Below are 18,201 nucleotides of genomic sequence, written 5' to 3' on the forward strand. Positions count from 1 at the left end.
TGTGTGTGTGTGTGTGTGTGTGTGTGTGTGTGTGTGTGTGTGTGTGTCTGGCCTGTTTTCTGCCAGCTGTCCTCAAGGGCAAGTGGGCAGGATCCTATAGAGAAGACCTTTCACAAAGGACATGCAGTAGTAACTGCAGAGGGTTAGCACCAGAACCATATCACCTTTCATCAAAAATCAGATCTGGAAAGGATTTTGCAAGGTGACTTGATTTTATTTCCCTGTCTTCATGTCATATAATTTTAAGCCATATCTCCAATCTAACAAACATTAACACAGTACCTACTATGTGCAAAGCTTTGAAGATACAAAGACAAACACTAAATAGTCCTCAGTCTCAAGTAGTTTACCTTCTACTTCCATACAAATAAGTAGAATACAAGGGAAGGTGTGATAGCAGCAAAGGAGGACCCAGACAAATCACTATAGGAAATTTTGAAAAGAAAAAGAGTCCAGGGATTGGGGAGTGGGTAGGGCAGAGGGATAGAGGATTGATAAAGGCCTGGCACCTGAATTGAGATTTGTAAGGCAGAAAGGAATATGAAAGGCATAATGAGAGAGTGCATGGATGTCTCTCTGGGATGTCTAGCCTATTATTGAAAAAAGATGAAGAAGAAAAGCCATGAGTGAACTTGGTATTATTTCTATATCTGAGTTCTTGTCAATAAAATACTTTTTGTTTTATTTTCTCATATTTAACCCCAAATCCTTTAATGCAATTGAAACCTATTTTCCTGTTTTGTTTTTTGTTTGTTTTTCCCCCCCATTTAGGGTAAGATGGTTTCCATGTGTAGCATTGCTTGGTTTGGCCAACTCAGAATTCTGGAATGGGATGCTTACTATTTCAGACACCCAGAAGATGGCATATTTCTATGCTTAGTTAATGAATAATGCTTATCACTCCCTCTTACTGGCCTCTAATCTTGTATGGGTGGAACAACTCTTTCTCAGCCACTATCTCAGTTCCATCTCTTGGGTATATCTTTATCTTTAGTCACTCCCACAGTTCCTCCCCTCTAAGAAAGGATCCAACTGTGGGAAATAATGAGAAGGACAGTAGCACCTCCCCACCCCAAGCAAGTTGCTGACGTGTTCATTTATCACCTTAAACTGGGGCCTAGGAGCTTGTTGTTGTAATATATATTTTGATAATTGTATTTTAATATAATTGGTTTCCTTTGTAATCTTGTGTATTTTATTTTATGAATTTAAAAACATTTTGATAAAAGGTCCATCTGCTTCACTAGACTGCCAAAAGGGTCCATAGAACATACATAAAAATGGTTGCCTAGAAAGAGGTAAATCAAGGATTCTGTTTCCATAGCTCTGAGCCTTCAGATAATATATGGCAAAATATACAGAAATTGAAAAATTGATTTATATCCCCTCCCATGAAAGCTCATATTACCTCCCTCTCCTGCATTTGTGCAGTAATACACAGAGGCTAGTAAATAGTTAAAATATTTTTTTGAAAAGACAAGATGAACATAAAGGTAAATAAAATCTTAAGAAATGGAAATTCAGGAAACAAAAACACACTCTTTGAAGGTGAGGGGGAGAGGAGGAGGAGGGAAAAGAAGAGGAGGAGGAGAAAGAGGAAGAAGAGGAAGAAAGTAAGGGAACAAATATTTATTAAGCAGTTATTATGTGCCAAGCACTGTGCTAAGCAAATACAAGCAAAAATAAAGATAGTTCCTGCCCTCAAGGAGATTACATTCTAATGAAATGAGCTAGCACACAAATGGGAGCTGAAATGAGGAGAGAGTGTGTTGGAAGAATGAAGGTACTGCTGTAGAGGCATGGTGCTGTAGTCTGGAAAGTCAGAAGCATAACCAGGGGAGTGGGTGAGCAAGGAAGGCTGGCCAGCCTGGGCCCCTCTCCAGAATGGATGCCTGGGCAAAACTCATCACCTGGAGAATAAGGCTGGCATGGTAGATGTATATTACAGGGAGAGGGGGTCCCAGGCGCCATGAGGAGACTGTAGATGCCCAGAAAATGTGGAACACAGTCAAAAGGGGAGTACAGAAGAAATGGAGAAGTCAGCTCTGGTGGGTCTGCAGTTAGGGTTGAGATTCAGTGACATAAAACTCATCCTGATCCACTTCATCCATGATCTATACACACATGCTCAGTCTGAGAGTCTAACACTAAGGATCTCATAAGTAACCTCCTCTCTCTCTCTGTCTCTCTCTGTCTCTTTCTTTGTATCTCTGTCTCTGTGTCTCTGTCTGTCTCTGTCTCTCTATCTCTTTCTCTGTCTCTGTCTCTCTCTGTTTCTCCCTCTCTCTCCCACTTTCTCTCTGTTTCTCTCTGTCTCTCTCTGTCTCTCTCTCAGAAAACTCACTACAATATTTTACCTCTTAATCCCCTAAGGAATTTGTTTTAACATGAGGAGTGGTAGAAAGGTGATTAAGAGTTTCATAGAACTGCCTGCCTAACAAGGATGTGTGGAAGGCTAAGCCAAATGAGGGGGAAGGGAGAGAGACAAACAGAGAGACAGACAAAGATAGATAGTCTCATAGCTCTCTTTTCTCTCTGTCTTTGCCTCTGTTTCAGAGACTGTCTCTCTCTCACTGTCTCTCTGTCTCTGTTCTTCCTATTTCTCTGTCTCTGTCTCTCTTTCTCCCCACCCCCACCCCCACTCCCAATTTGCTTTAGTTGTCCACACACCCTTAAACTGGGAGGGCAGTTCTATGAGACATATCAGCCCCCTTCCATCACTTCCCAGATCAGAGTAAATTCCTTAAAGGATTAAGAGGTGAAACACTAGTGTGAGATCTCTGCCTGAACCAGCAGGCATCATTCTTCAGTACTGTTTCCTCATTGATAAGGCTGACAAAATGCTAGATAGGTAAATAAAGAAATATCATGTAATTATAATAATAGCTTACATCTATATAGCACTTTAAGGTTTTCATTGTTTCTCCTACATTATCTCATTGCCTCATTTGATGTATGTCCTCTGGATTCAAAGATGACATTAATGATCAATGATCAGGAAAACTGAAATTAAAATTCTAACTCTGAAAATTTATTAGTTGTATGATCATAAACAAGTCACTTAGCTTCCCTGAGCCTCAGTTTCATCATTTGTAAAATGTGGCTATCAATTCTTGTACCTACCTCCCAAGATCATTTTAAGAGTTAAATGAGATGTTATATCTAAAAGTTTTTTGTAGAAATAAAAAATAAAAATAAAAGCTCTGTATAGATACATGTTTGTTTCTCTGCTCCTGGTTTGGACCTATCATTTCAAAGGTTTGATAGAACTTCCAGTATGAAAATGCTCTTCACTGATACAAATAGGCAACTCTGTAACTTAGTGATAGAGTTACCTGAGGAACTGAGAGGTTAAATGCCTGGCCCAGAGACATACCTTATGGCAAGGCTACCTAAACTATGACCTCTGGAATCCATTTCATGGTATCTGGTTTATACTGCTATGAGTTTTCTTTTTCTTTTCTTTTTAGCACAGAGTTTAACCTTTATTTTGTTTTCAATTAATAAAATAAAACAAGCATTTCCATAACATGGCACAATAAAAGGACTACTGTACATGAAACTGCAAATCTGCTATGGCCAACTTGCTATTCCTTTCAAATATATGACAAAATTATCATGTAAGCCTATTTTTTTTTCTTCCCTCACCCCAACTCTCTAGATGACTACCTTTAGATACAAATAGGCATGTGTGTGTGTATATGTAAAATTATTCTATACATACTTCTATTTATCAGTTCTTTCTCTGGATTCATACAGCATCTTTCTTCATATGTCCTTTATAGTTCATTTGAGTTATTTATAATAGTCAAAATAATTTATTTGCTTGAAGTCATTCTTAAAACAATATTGCTATTATTATATACAATGTTCTCTTGGTTCTGCTCATTTCGCTCTTCATTATTTTGTGTAAGTCTTTCCATGCTTTTCAAAAATCATTGAGCTCATCATTTCTCATTTCATAGTAGCATTCCATCACAATCATATACCACAACTGGTTCAGACATTTCCCAATTGATGGGCAACCCTGAAATTTCCAGTTCTTTGCTACAATAAAGAGAGCTACTATAAACATTCTAAAATATAGAGGTTCTTCTCCTTTTTCCCTAATCATCTTTGGAAATAGACCTAGTAATGGTATTGCTAGGTCAAAGGGTATAGGTAGTTCAACAACTCTTTAGGCATAATTCCAGGTTGCTCTCCAAAATGGCTGGACCAGTTCACAATTCCACCGACAATGAATTAGTGTCCCAATTTTTCTGAACCCTCCAACATTTGTCATTTTCCCCTTCTATTATATTAGTAAATCTGGTAGGTGTAAAATTTTATCTCAAAGTTGTTTTAATCTGAATTTCTCTAATCAATAATGATTTAGAGCATTTTTTTATATGACTGTAAATTGTCTTGATTTCTTCATTGTAAAACTGTCTTTTCAGATTCTTTGACCATTTATCAATTGGGGAATGGCTTATTCTTATATGTTTGACAAAGTTCTTTATATATCTTAGATATGAGACCTTTATCCAATAAATTACCTATAAAATTTCCCCCAATTTTCTGTTTTCCTTCTAATCTTGGCTATAATCATTTTATTTGTACAAAGACATTTTAATTTAATATAGGTTCAGTATTGATATTGCTTCATTGACTATGGTACCTTTTATCAAAACATAGTTACCCTGTTTATCTCTTTTACTTCTATCTAATTTAGCTATAACTTTGTCTGAAATCATAATTGCTACCCCTGCCTTTTTTGCATCAGCTGAAACATAATAAATTCTACTCCAACTCTCCATTTTAACTCTGTGTGTATCTCTCATTTTTAAATGTATTTCTTGTAAACAACATACTATTGCTTTCTAATAATGTGCATAAGAATATGATTGCTATTAAAGGTTTTTGTAACTGTGAGTGCCACCTTCCATTTATGAATACAAATGAATTGATATTACTTGCTAAAGAATGTATATATGTATGCATATAGTGTGCTAGACTTGGGGTCAACAAGAACTGCGTTCAAATTCCACTTTTGACACTGATTAGCTTTGTGACCATGGGCAAGTCACTTAATCTCTCTGTGCCTCATTTTCCTCATCTGTAAAATGAAGGAATTGGACTTGATATGCTCTAAGGTCTCTTCTAGCTTTAAATCTATAAACCTATGATACACACACTTATTCAAAGCAATACTGATAGTTGAGGCCCCTCTTCCTAATATTATGGTCTCTTTGCATTAGATATCTTTCCATCTTATATAAACTTCCCCTGCCCTATCCTTTCTTCTCCAGAATCAAACTCACTTTCATGTGTGGAAGATCAAAGGGAAGTTCCAAGTGCCTCAGTAAGAGACTTTTGTCCCCCCTTGAGAAGTCCTGGGGAGCCCATTTTCCTGCTAATGACCATGCATTTTAGAAATAAGAGAAATCTCTCAGGATTTCTGTGCCCATATCAATTGCTTATATTCTGCAAATTGCTCTTCTAAGCAAGCATCTAGGTTCAGTCCCCCTGGAGAGGTAGGCAGCATAGGATAACGGAGATAACACTTACTAGGTAGCAGAGGATCCGTGTTTGAGTCTTTGAACTGCTACTTACTATGTATATGAACATAGTTAAGTCACTTCCACTATCTAGGTCTCAGTTTCTTCACCTGTAAAATGAAAGGGTTGAACCAGATGACCTTTAAGGTCCCTTCCGGCTCCAAATCTATGGGCTTATGACCTCTAAAGTCTCCTCCATCTCCAAGTCTATGAGCTTTCATGTGCTAAACATAGTGACAACCATTTTGTTATTCTCCTATTGACCCCTTTCACATATCTTCTGTTCGCTTTACCAGCCTCAAAGACTCTTTCTTGTCCTCTGAAACTAGGTTTGCTAGATTGTACCATGCTGCTTTCTTTTTCTGTCAGTTGTTTCTTCTGCCTGAGCATGACCAGCAGCTCCCAGCTCATAAGTGGAGAGCAGACACTCCTTGATTTTATCTGCCTAGGTTAAGCAAAAGCTTTACTCACTTCTGTCTTTGACCTTACCACCTCCTTTGTCCTTCCAGAGTCACCTTATTACATGGGAAGAGGTTCCCTGAAGCCTTACTCCAGCTGAGGATGGAACCCAGTATTTTTAGAGGACTCACTGCTCCAAGACTCTAGAATTCTAGAGGTATCACACATTTGCTGCTGAAAAACACAAGAGTTACAGGATCAGGGGAAGTGACCAGTGAACTATGAAGAGATTCCAGCTTAGTCCCCAAGTCTCCATGGGGCTGAGAGCTTATATATAAGTTTAGAGGATGGTCAAATTTAGGTTAAAAAGATACACTCCAGGAATGTAACAATGCCACAAGTCAGGCCTTCAGTGATTGTCCATTCTTAAGCAATACTGTTTGGAGTAGCTTATCCTAATCTTGAATCCTTATCTTAAAATGGACTTTTAGACCTAGGTCTTGAAATGATTCTTTACCAGCCAGGGAACAAGATCTTTGGCTTTGTTTCTTCCCTTATGGAATCATTCAAAAGGAAAGATGTCTAAATGAGAGTGAAAGATAATGCCATGAGCCAGGATTCTGAAGTGCACCTCCCAGACCAAATCATTTAATTCCTAGAAATGATTTTGGAGAGAAGAAAGTGGGCAAAAATAATTAGAAAAATGAAGTACATGAAAGGCACTTTTGGGAACATTAATAGGCTTTCTCTCTAAATCTTAAGTACCATTAGTCCTGCAACATTTGGTGTCACATCCTGAAGACATTGGAATAATGCATTTCCTAGTGGTAGTGTTTCACTTCCTCTCTGCTACAGATTCTAAGGCTATTTAAATCTCATGATTGCATTATGCAGGATAGGAATGCTTTCTCTCTCTTTTTTTAAAACTTCCAAGCCCTTGTTTTTTTCACATTAAGTTCACACAGATGTTGCAAAAACTAAACACACACAAACACACTCTCACACACACAAACCCCTAATTCGAGTTCCTGTAAAAATATAATTGACCATTCAGAATCCTGCCCTTTGTTTTTATAAAACCTTCTAAATTGCCAAGTGGAAAGACTTCAGTAGGGACCAGAACTGGCAAGCCTCCAATAGTATCAAACTGTATTCTTTTAATGAACCCCAAATTGAATTGAGCACAAATATTCATTTTTGACTGAACCATTAACCAAAGAGGTTTTTCATTCAGTGGTTTATGTATTTATTTTTTAAACAGGAGAACAGCTAGTGAATCAGTTTGGAATGGAATTGAATGAAATTGATAATACAGAGCTGGAGCTAAGGGCAGGCAAGGTAAACAGTTAATCTCTGTTTGGCTTTTAAAACCTTTCACAACCTGGTTCCTTCCTACCTTACTAATCCTTTTGCATTCCTTGAATATAATGCCCCATCCCCATAGCTGTGCCTTTTCCTTGACTGGCATGCTCTCCCTCCTCACCTCTACCTCCTCAATTCACTGGATTCTTTCAGGAACCAACTTAGATCTCTCTTTCTTTCTTTCTTTTTTTTTTTTTTTTTGCTTTTTGGTGAAGCAGTCGGGGTTAAGTGACTTGCCCAGGGTCACACAGCTAGTAAGTGTCATGTGTCTGAGGCTGGATTTGAACTCAGGTCCTCCTGACTCCAAGGCCAGAGCTCTATCCACTGTACCACCTAGCTGCCCCCCCAAATCTCACTTTTTGTAGGAAACCTCCCCCACCTTGTCCCCCCACCAGTAGTACCTTATATATTGAGATCGATATCCATATCAATATAGATATTTATATACATATGTGTAGTAAATGGAAAATAATGTTATATATGTCATATGTATATATATATATATATAAAACATAATGTTCTATATAAAGTAATATATAATGAATGGAATGTGGTGAACATATATAAATATATTTACATATATAAAAACATATTTACATGGGGTGTCTGCATACCTATGTATATACATATACATATACATATATACATACATATATGTATAGGTGTGTGTATAAAATCTTTGCCACTCTAATGAGTGTGTGGTAGAAATTCAAAACTGTTCTACCTGCATTTTTCTAATTAGTAGTGATTTGGAACAGTTAATGTTGGAGAGGATGCAGAAAAACAGCCACATTGGTGCACTATTGGTAGACCTCTTAATGGGAACAACCACCCTAGAAAGTATTTTGGAGTTATACACAAAAAGTTACTAAAGAGTATGTGCCCTTTGACCCAGGTATACAAGTTGACTGCTAGATATATGCCGAAAAATATCAAAGAAAGAGGAAAAGATTCTTTATGTACAAAAATATTTATAGCAGTCCTTTTTGTGGTAACAAAGAATTGGAAACTAAGGAGATGCCCATCAATTGGGAAATGGCTGAATAAACTGTGGTATGTAAATGTGATGGAGTACTATTGCGCTGTAAGAAATGAGGAAATAAATTATTTCAAAAAGACATGATGCAAAGTGAAGTGAGTAAACCACAAGAATGATTTATACTATATTCATCAATACCAATTTATAGAATACATACATATATACATACATATCCTATAATTCTATACATACAGTGTGTCCCCTGAGGGAAGGCTACAAGGGACCAAGCCAGGAATCTTCTTCCATTAGCTCCAAAACAATGACCTCCATCTGTGCCAATGTTAGGCAACTTCCACCTCCTGCTGCCAGCCCAATCTCCCACTTGGAATGTGTAGAACCTCTAGTACAAGAAAAGAGCAACCTACCCTTTGACTTCAGGCCTTGCATCACCTACTGTGTCTGTCTTTTGAGGGAAGAGGAAAAGAAACATTGATGGGGAATGGGATTTCTTTCTCCTACTGTGCAAGTTTGACTTTCATCTCCAGATGTATTCTTTTCCTGCCTAATTTCTAGCCTTTGGAGGGAATAAGAGTAGTCAAGCTGGGCCTCTGACCATCTGACCATGTGCCTTCCTTCTCATATTGCACTAATCTCCAGCCCCAGTCTTCAACCTCCATTGGGAAGAGGAGTGGTGCACTCTACTCTATGATGAACATTCTTCCACCTGGTTATACCCTTCATATCCCAGTGATTCTGAGTTCCTCTAGATCATCACTCAAACCTCATTACTCACTACACAATTCCTCATTCCTATCCCCCTCAACCCTCCCAGCTCAAAGTTTCAACCAAGCTTCCCCCAGCCCTTCCACTGTACCCTCTGGAAAGCCTATTCTATAGGCAATAATTTTCCCTCCATCTTAAATCTTTTCTTTTCCCATCCCTTCCATCTTCTAGCAATCACTGACCAACCCTTTCCAGTACTTGCTGTACCTTCATTCATTCTCCTCAGCTCATTAGTTGAGGCAGGGGGAAATTGGAATACTCCTTGCACCCCATTTCCACTTCCGGGTTCTCCCCCTACCTTTATCACTCAGTAATCTTTCTCCGCTTGAGGTTCATGCTTTTCATATCTACCACCCAATCAAAATCTTGGTAGCTGTTATTTACGGATTCCCAGGTCACTCCCCTTCCTTCCTTGGTGAGTTCAGCATCAGACTCACAATTTTTTTTCTCCTCCCCAACTTTCCTCATACTAGGGAACTTCAACACACATATTGACTCTCCCTTAAATACACTCACCACTCAGTTCCTCAACCTACTCAGGGGGAGTAGCTACTCCCTCACCCCACCTCAGCCACTCACAAAGGTGATCACACCCTAGATCTTGCCATCATTCACAAATATCCCACCTCAATGTTCAGGAATTCTGAAATTCCTTTATCTGACCATAATCTATTGGTTTTTCATCACTCCCTCAGCTTTCCCTTACAAAAACCCTGTGGATGAAGGCCACACCATGACCTCCAATTCCTTGATCCCTTAATTTTCTCCCTGACCATCTTCTCTACCATAGCTCCTCTCTCTTATTTTTTTTTCATCTTAACCCCTTGGTGAACCAATGCAACCCTACCCTCTCCTCCTCTTGTGAATCCTTTGCCCCCTTATCATACTGCCAATTATGCTCAGCCAGATCTCAGCCTTGGATCACTCCCACCATCTGCTGCCTTCATTCCGGCACATGTGCTGCTAAATGAAAATGGATAAAAATCATGAAACCATTCTGACTGAATCCACTACCAATTTATGTTACACAATGTCAACTGGACCCTCACAGCTGCTAGGCAATCTTACTATAACTCCCATATCATCTTACTATCTCATTCTTCACAGCAGCTCTTCCAAACCTTTCCATCCTTCCTCCATCCTCCCATGGTTCCCCCTAACTCAGCCTTTCAGCAGGTGATGGATTTAGGTTGCAGAATAAGACACATATATTTTTTAATATAGTCATTGAGGGAATTTGTTTTCCTTAACTATGCATATTTGTTACAAAAAATCCAGTTTTTAAAAAAATTTTCCCATGGGGTGGAAAGTAGGAGAGATTTCTGTTCTTTTTTTTTTTTAATAGAGGCAGGGGGTATCACCATGGATGTCAAATGTTGTATGAACTTTCCAATGAAGTCATTGTATTACTAATTTTGCTTAATTGTATTACTTTGTTACAGTTCCTGAAGTGAGAGTAATCTTTAAATGCTTGTAACATTCAAAGAAAACACATAATATACATAATATATACCTTGTATTTACATAATCGTTTGCATGTTTTCTCCCCCCATTAGAATGTGAGCTCCTTGAGGGCAGGGACCTTTTCTTCTTTCTTTGTATCCCCAGCACTTAGCACAGTATTTGGCACATACTCAATGCTTAATAGGAGCTTGTTGACTTATTCCACCATCATGGTACTTACTCTATGCAGTAGGATAAAGCAAATCCATACTTTTATGTATGATATTTATATGTTGCTGGGCATTTGACCTAGATAGGAGAAGAGTAAGGGGGAGATGAAGCTGTCTTCAAATACTTGGGAAGCACCAGGTGGAAAAGGGAATTAGACTTATAGGACTTACCATCAGAGAGCAAAACTGACAGCAATGTGTGGGAGTAACAAAGAGAAAGGTTTGGACCTCCTGTAAGGGGGTTGGGGAATTGTTTACAAATGTCCAAAAATGGAATAGGTTACCTCAAGGGAGAGGCAGAAGTGGAGTTAGTTTCACCCTCTCTAAAACTATCCAAGTATGGACTGGACAACCACTCACTGGCATGTTATAGAAAGGAACAAGTTGGGACTGCGTGGCATCTGAAGTTGTTTCTAACAGAATGATTTCTCATTCTGTGGTCAAAAAATTATATTGCCTTTCTGGTGGCCACCCCTCTGAAATAGAATGCTCCAAAATTACCTTACCTGGTCCTCAGGTGATAGATATACCTGTCGGTGCTAGACTTGATCCTGAAGACTTTCCAACGTGGTAGGAACTGTCAGAGTGTAAACTACACTGTGGGTGTAGCCTGTAAGAACACAGAGGTCTCAACCCTTCAGAATAGGTGGTAACTGGATACCTGGTGGATAAATGTGTTTATTAAATGACCGAAATCAGAACAAAATTAAAACATTGAAACATTCTCTTCCTGGATATTACCTCTCATTAGGTTCCAGTCCATAGACTTTAAGATTTAATGTGATACCACAGTCATGGCAATGCAGGGAAACAAGGAATGGGGCATGACTAGCCCACCCCTCCCTGGTAAATGGGTAGAAGCAGTTTGCTAGGCTTAAGGATACAGACACCAGGTGGTGTGTACAGTCAAGTAGTCTTTATAAGGACAATGTGATCACACTAAATATATCTTCTGATAGTCTTGGTCCTGGGGAGGGAGCCCCAACTCAGGATCAGGATGGGACATGTGGATAGTTTTTGAATAGCACCATTTTTAACAGAAGTATACAAGTAACGGCAGAGCATCAGTCTGCATTATGCTACCAACCTATAACAATAATAAAAATAGCTGACATTTATATAGCACTTTCAAGTACAAAGCACATTATATATAATGTCTTCTATGGCTCTGTGGGATAGATATTATAGCTATTATTATCTTTATTTTACAGAGGAAGAAGTAAGTCTTGAAAGTTAAATGACTTGCCCATAAACAGTAATGAGAATCAAAATTTGAACCTGGGTGTTCCTGATTTCAAATCTGACCATGTTGCCTTCACAAATGATTCTAATCATAACCTCATTTTTAGGCAGAATCTGTGATTTCATGGGTATAGGAAATTCCTGCTACAGAAATTCCCTCCACTGAGGAAAGTCCAAAACTCATCTGCAGCTTTGTACCATAGGAAAAAAGATGTTGAATTGTAAGGGACCTCAGAGGCCATCTAGTACAACCAGTTAACTTTACAGGTAGGGAAACTGAGGCCCATTGAGGTGAAGTGCTTTGCCTATGATCACACAGGAAATTAGCATCAAAGACAGGATTTGCATTACAGTCCTCGAAACCCATGCTCGTTTTTCTGGACCAGTACTAGCGGAGTGACAGTTTAAGTAACTAGCTTATTGTCACATAGTATATGTCTGAGGCAGGACCTGAACCTGTGTCTTCCTAACTCCAAGGCTGGCCCTCTGTCCACAGCCTCAATATTAATCCTAAACAAACCCAAAAGAGCTAACAACCGAAGAGCCTGTTAGAAGCAAGAGTTAAAAATGTCTCTGTGGTTCAGGGAAGATAAAACCTTAGTTACCACTTCAAAGTGAGCAATACAAAACACATAAAGTCATCTTGTATCAATTTGAGTTTCCCAAGGGAACTCTTATACAGGGCTTCGGTTTTATGTAGGAAGAAGAGGACATAACAGTTTTGCAAAAGGGGCCCTTCAAGGCACATTAATAACAATGCAAAACCATTTTGTGTGTTGAGCTGCCAAGAGCTATAATATTATTACTTAACCATGTCCGACCAAGTTTACAGTAATAAGGATTCAGCGCTCTGGCTCAAAGCATCTCGTTGCATCATGGGAAGGAGAGCAACCACAAAGAAAAGAATTAAATTCCGTGATGAAAGGTTGTTTCCGCAAACAGGCAGTGGGTGTTCATAGGGATTCATGTTGACAGTGTCTGGGGGCTCTTCTCAGCCACAGGAGAACAGACCAGAGACATCAAACTCCTTGTTAATAGGCCCAAGTCAAAGTATGTTAAACCAAAGTCGTGTTGCACCAGTTAGTGCTTCTCAGGGCAAGTCAAGACTCTAGCATCTGACTTATTGCCCCACAGGAAGGGAAAGATGCCTTCTAAATCTAAGATAATTTCCTCTGGCTGGAAAAATCAGACATCTGCATTGAGAAGACCTGTGATGCTAATCCTAAGGATCAAGGCTATCTCAAATACCCAGTTCTACTTTTCTAAATATGACCTATCCTTCCAGTCTGTGCTGGAATGGCAGTTAGCCCATGGAGCCATCACTTGTCCTCACAATTAGAGCTCTTTCCTTCCTCCAGCTTCACATGTTATTTAGTACTTCTTCATAGGACCCTTAAACCATTGTATGGCTTCATCTTGATAAGGGCCTGGAAGTGGTATGTAAAATCAACTTCCTTAGAAATTCAAGAAGATGATGATATAAAGCTGAAGGAAAATATTTTTACTATGAGAAATGAAAGTGCTGAGGCAACATAAGCCATTACCCTGGAGATAGTATTATCTGGTCATGAAAACTGGGTAAATGCTGTTCATTGGCAGCCTTCATTTTACAAAGATGTGATGCAAATAGCCAATGAGATTGTTGTCTACCTCATTGGATAAAATCATGATTTTCTGGGCTAGAATGGCTAGAGAAGATCTGAGAAGCTGAAATGAATGGGAACACACTGGGGTTTTATGAAGCCAGTTTAGACCAGAAGGATCTATGATCCTAACCCATGCTTTCCGTGGAGCACTGCAACTTTGGAAATACCATGCAGCTGAATCAAAAGAAAAGACTCCAGAAGGTATAATTTCTGGGTGCTTTAATAGTGTACAGGATCTAAGGTGGGATCCAGAAAGAGAATTTACCATGACTGTGAGTGCTGACCAAACAACCCAGTTCTTTGCTCCATGGAAGAAAAAAGATGATTCACAGAAAACGTGGCACAAAATTGCAAAGGCTCAGATGCAGAGGTTTGACAAGAAGTGCCTAGTAATGATTGGTTGGTTACAGTTTGTATCTGGAACAGATGAAAAGGTGTTTGGAGTCTTCTCTGCTCCAAGGAACTTTGTGGAGAACTTCTGTAAATATCACTGGCCACATAGTAAAGAAACTGCCTTCTAGTATCAGTGACTTTCCAGAAGGTCTAAAAGTGCCTGTTTTGGGATTCTCCAACAGAGTTATTTTTCAGGGAGATGCAACTTCTCAATAAGCTGATGAAGAAGAAAAATTTGTTAGTATTGGCTTTCAGTACCAGGACATTTGCTCTCAACCCTTCAAACTTATCGAACCCCCTTCTGAGAACCATCTTTTGCAAAATATACTGTGGCCTGAGTTTAAAAAACTATATGGACATGGTTATGACATTTTTTGTGTTTCTTGTAACACAAATTGTGATTGCCTCAACACATAAGGCAACTAAGAAGGAGCATGTCTCTATCATTCTCTGGAGTACTGCCTCCTAGAAGCGGCTACAGAGCTTACTTTTCCACCACCTGAGTGTGACCCAAATAGCCTTCTCTCCAGATGATAAATTCCTACTAGCTGCTTCCAGAGACAGAAACTAGTCACTGTGGAAAAGACAGGAGGAAAACTCACAACTGCCAGAACCAGCTTTTAGTCTCTGTGTAGTCCAGACAAAAACACAGCTGTGCATAGTAGAGTCGTTTGGTCTTGTGATTGGAGCCCTGAGAACAGGTATTTCTCCACAGGGAGTCAGGACAAAAAGGTTGTAGTCTAGGATGAGTGTAACTCTGCCAGCTCTGCAGAAGAGCGTCACATCTGGGATGTTGGCCCTGGCTCTTCAGTCTTGGATGGAGGACATGCAGTCACTGCCATCGGGGTCAGCCTGGGGCTTACCCTTGCCAGGAGATATATTGTTGCATTGGGATTAGAGTGTGGAAAGATCTGTTTGCATACACAAGAGAAGATTTAGCAGAAATCAGTATCATCAGATTGGACCAAATGTATAGAAAGGAATGGTAGCCAAAGTCTTACAATCACTGTCAAAAAAAAAAAAACCAAACAAGCAACTGTACTAAAGGAATTATACTAGAAGAGCTGGACATGATGACCCAGATTGTAGTGAATGGCTACAGTTGGCAAGCTTTGGAGAGGATAATTGTGTCAAGGTATTCAGTGTTGACAGATATACACTTTAAATGAAGTAGAAAATCCACACTTAAAAAATGTAAAAACCTCAGTCACCTGCTTGTTTCACATTTTAAATTTTTTTTATATTATTTTTAAAAGATAATTACATTTTTGTAGTATTCAAAAAAGAGGCAGCTAGATAGCTCAGTGGATAGAGTACTGAGCCTAGAGTTAGGGAAACTCAGTTCAAATATGGCCTCAGACAGTCACAAACTATGTGATCCTGGGCAAGTCACTTAACCTCTGTTTGCCTTAATCCACTGGAGAAAGGAATGGGAAACCACTACAGTTTGCAATGTGGGGTCACAAAGAAATAGGACGTGACTGCACAAAAAAGCGGCAATAAAGAACCTTAAAGATTATGTAGTCCCCTCTTTCTACAGATAAGGAAACTGAGGCCTGCAGAGAAGAAGCACCTTCCCAAAATCACAAAGATGACACCATTGAAAGTGTCAGAATTCAAACCCAGGTTCCTTATCTTCTCATTGAAACATATTTGCACTATAATTACTAGTTAATTTACTATTTTTGAGCACTCTTTTCTTTTTAAATTTTGAGTTCCTAATTCTTTCCATCCCTCCCCCACCCACTGAGAAGGCAAGCAAAATGATATTAATTATACAGGTGAAATCACGCAGAACATATTCCATATTGCAAAAAAAAGAAAGAAAAATAAAGTGAGAAAATTATACTCCGATTTATGCCCAGGGTTCATCAGTTCTCTCTCTCGCTCTCTGGCGTTCTTTCTCTTTTTTTTATCATAAGTCGTTTGGAATTGTCTTGGATCATTGTATTGATCAGAGGAGCCAAGTCTTTCACCATTGATCATCATTATAATATTGCTGTTACTGGGCTAGTTCTTCTCACTTCACTTTGCATCAGTTCTGGTAGGCCTTGTGATATTTTTTCTGAAACCACCCCCTTCATCATTTCTTATAGCACAATAGCACTTCATCACAATCATATGCCACAACTTGTTCAGCCATTCTTCAATTGAGGAGCACCCCCTCAATTTCCAATTCTTCACCACCATGAAAAAAGCTGCTATAAATATTTTGGTACATATAGACCTCTTTTCTTTTTCTTTGATCTCTTTGGAGTACAGACCTAGTAGTGGTATTTCTGGGTCAAAGGGTATTCACAGTTTTGTAGCCCCTTTGGGCATAGTTTCAAATTATTCTCCAGACTGATTGGATCAGTTCACAACTCCACCAACAGTGTATTAGTGTGCCTATTTTGCCTCATCCCCTCTAGCACTTGTCATTTCCGATATGTGAGAGCTGGTGCCTCAGAGTTGTTTTAATTTGCATTTTTCTAATCAGTAGTGATTTGGGGCATTTTTTTATGTGACCATAGATAGCTTTGATTTCTTCCTTTGACCATTTTTTCAATTGGGGAATGGCTCTTATTTGTATACATTTGACTCTATTCCTTATATATTTGAGAAATAAGGCCTTTATCAGAGAAACTTGCTGTAAAAAATTTTGATATTGCTTCATTGTCTATTGTACCTTTAGCAAAACCTGATTATCTCTTTTAATTAGGTCTATTTTTGCTTTTGTTTTGCTGAGATCATGATTACTTCCCCTGTCTTTTTACTTCAGCTGAAACCTAATAGATTCTATTCCAGCCTTTCATTTTAACTTTCATTTTAACTCTGTGTGTCTTTCTGTTTCAAGTGTGTCTCTTGTAAACAACATATTGCTGGATTTTGGTTTCTGTTCCATTCTGCTATCCACTTCTTTTTTTTTTTGAATGAGCTCATCCCATTCACATTCACAGTTATGATTATTTTTAATTTCTCTCATCCTATTTTCTTCTCTTTATCCTTCTCTTTCTCTTTTTATCCTGTTCCTCTTCAAAAGACTGTTATGCTTCTGACCACTGTCTTCCTTGATCTGCTCTCCCTTTTATCATTACCCCCTCCATAACTCTTATCTCTTCCTATCCTATTTCCCTACTGGGTAAGATAGATTTTTATACCCAACTGAGTGTGTATATATGCGTATACATATTACATATGTATATGTGTATATATTCTTCCTTGAGCATCTCTTTTATGTGAGAAAATTTTGCCCATTCTACCTGTCTCTTTCCCCTTCTCCCAGTGAATCCTTCTTTCTCACTCATTCATTTTTTTCAGCTATCATCCCAATGTAATCAGCTCATATGTGGGCCCTCTGTTTATATAGATTCCTTCTAACTCCCCTCTTAATGTTAAAGTTCTTAGAAGTTACATGGATCATCTTCCCATATAAGAATGAAAACAATTTAACTTTATTGAGTCTCTTATGGTCATTCTTTCACTTTTACCTTTTTTATGCTTCTCTTGAGTCTTATGTTTGAATGTCAAATATTCTATTCAACTCTTGTCTTTTCATCAGAAATACTTGAAAGTTCTTTATTTTATTAAATATCCATTTTCCCCCGGAAGGATTACACTCAATTTTGCTGGATAGCTTATTCTTGGTTGTAATCCTACCACCTTTGCCTTCCAGAATATCATATTCCAAGTCCTCTGCTCCTTTAATGTAGAAACTGTTAAATCCTGATTATGACTCATTGGCATCTAAATTTTTTTTATTCTTTCTGGCTGCTTTAAGTATTTTCTCTTTGACTTGAGAGCTCTGGAATTTGGCTATAATATTCCTGGGAGTTTTCATTTTGGGATCTCTTTCAGAAAGTGATTGGTGGATTCTTTCAATTTCTATTTTACCCTCTTGATCTAAGATATTGAGGCAGTTTTCCTTTATAATTTCTTGAAATATGATGTCTAGGTTCTTTTTTTATGATTATAGGTTTCAGGCAGTCTAATAATTCTTAAATTGTCTCTCCTCAATCTGTTTTCCAGGTCAATTATTTTTCCAATGAGACATTTCACATTTTCATCTTCTTTTCTTTTTCATTCTTTCAACTTTGATTGTTTATTCATTTCTCATGAAGTCATTAGATTCTAGATGTCCAATTCTATTTTTTAAGAAATGATTTTCTTCAGTGAGCTTTTCTGCCTCTTTTTTTTTCATTTGGTTT

At 38.4% G+C, this 18,201-nt stretch overlaps 1 pseudogene; it reads left to right on the plus strand.

Moving 5' to 3' along the window:
• Positions 1-15,179, plus strand: part of LOC114034175 — a 25,565-nt pseudogene extending 10,386 nt beyond the window's left edge.
• Positions 15,180-18,201: the final 3,022 nt, after the last annotated feature.

Source organism: Vombatus ursinus, unplaced genomic scaffold (genome assembly GCF_900497805.2).
Source record: "Vombatus ursinus unplaced genomic scaffold, bare-nosed wombat genome assembly UNPS02000255.1, whole genome shotgun sequence".
Classification (NCBI taxonomy): Eukaryota; Metazoa; Chordata; class Mammalia; order Diprotodontia; family Vombatidae; genus Vombatus; species Vombatus ursinus.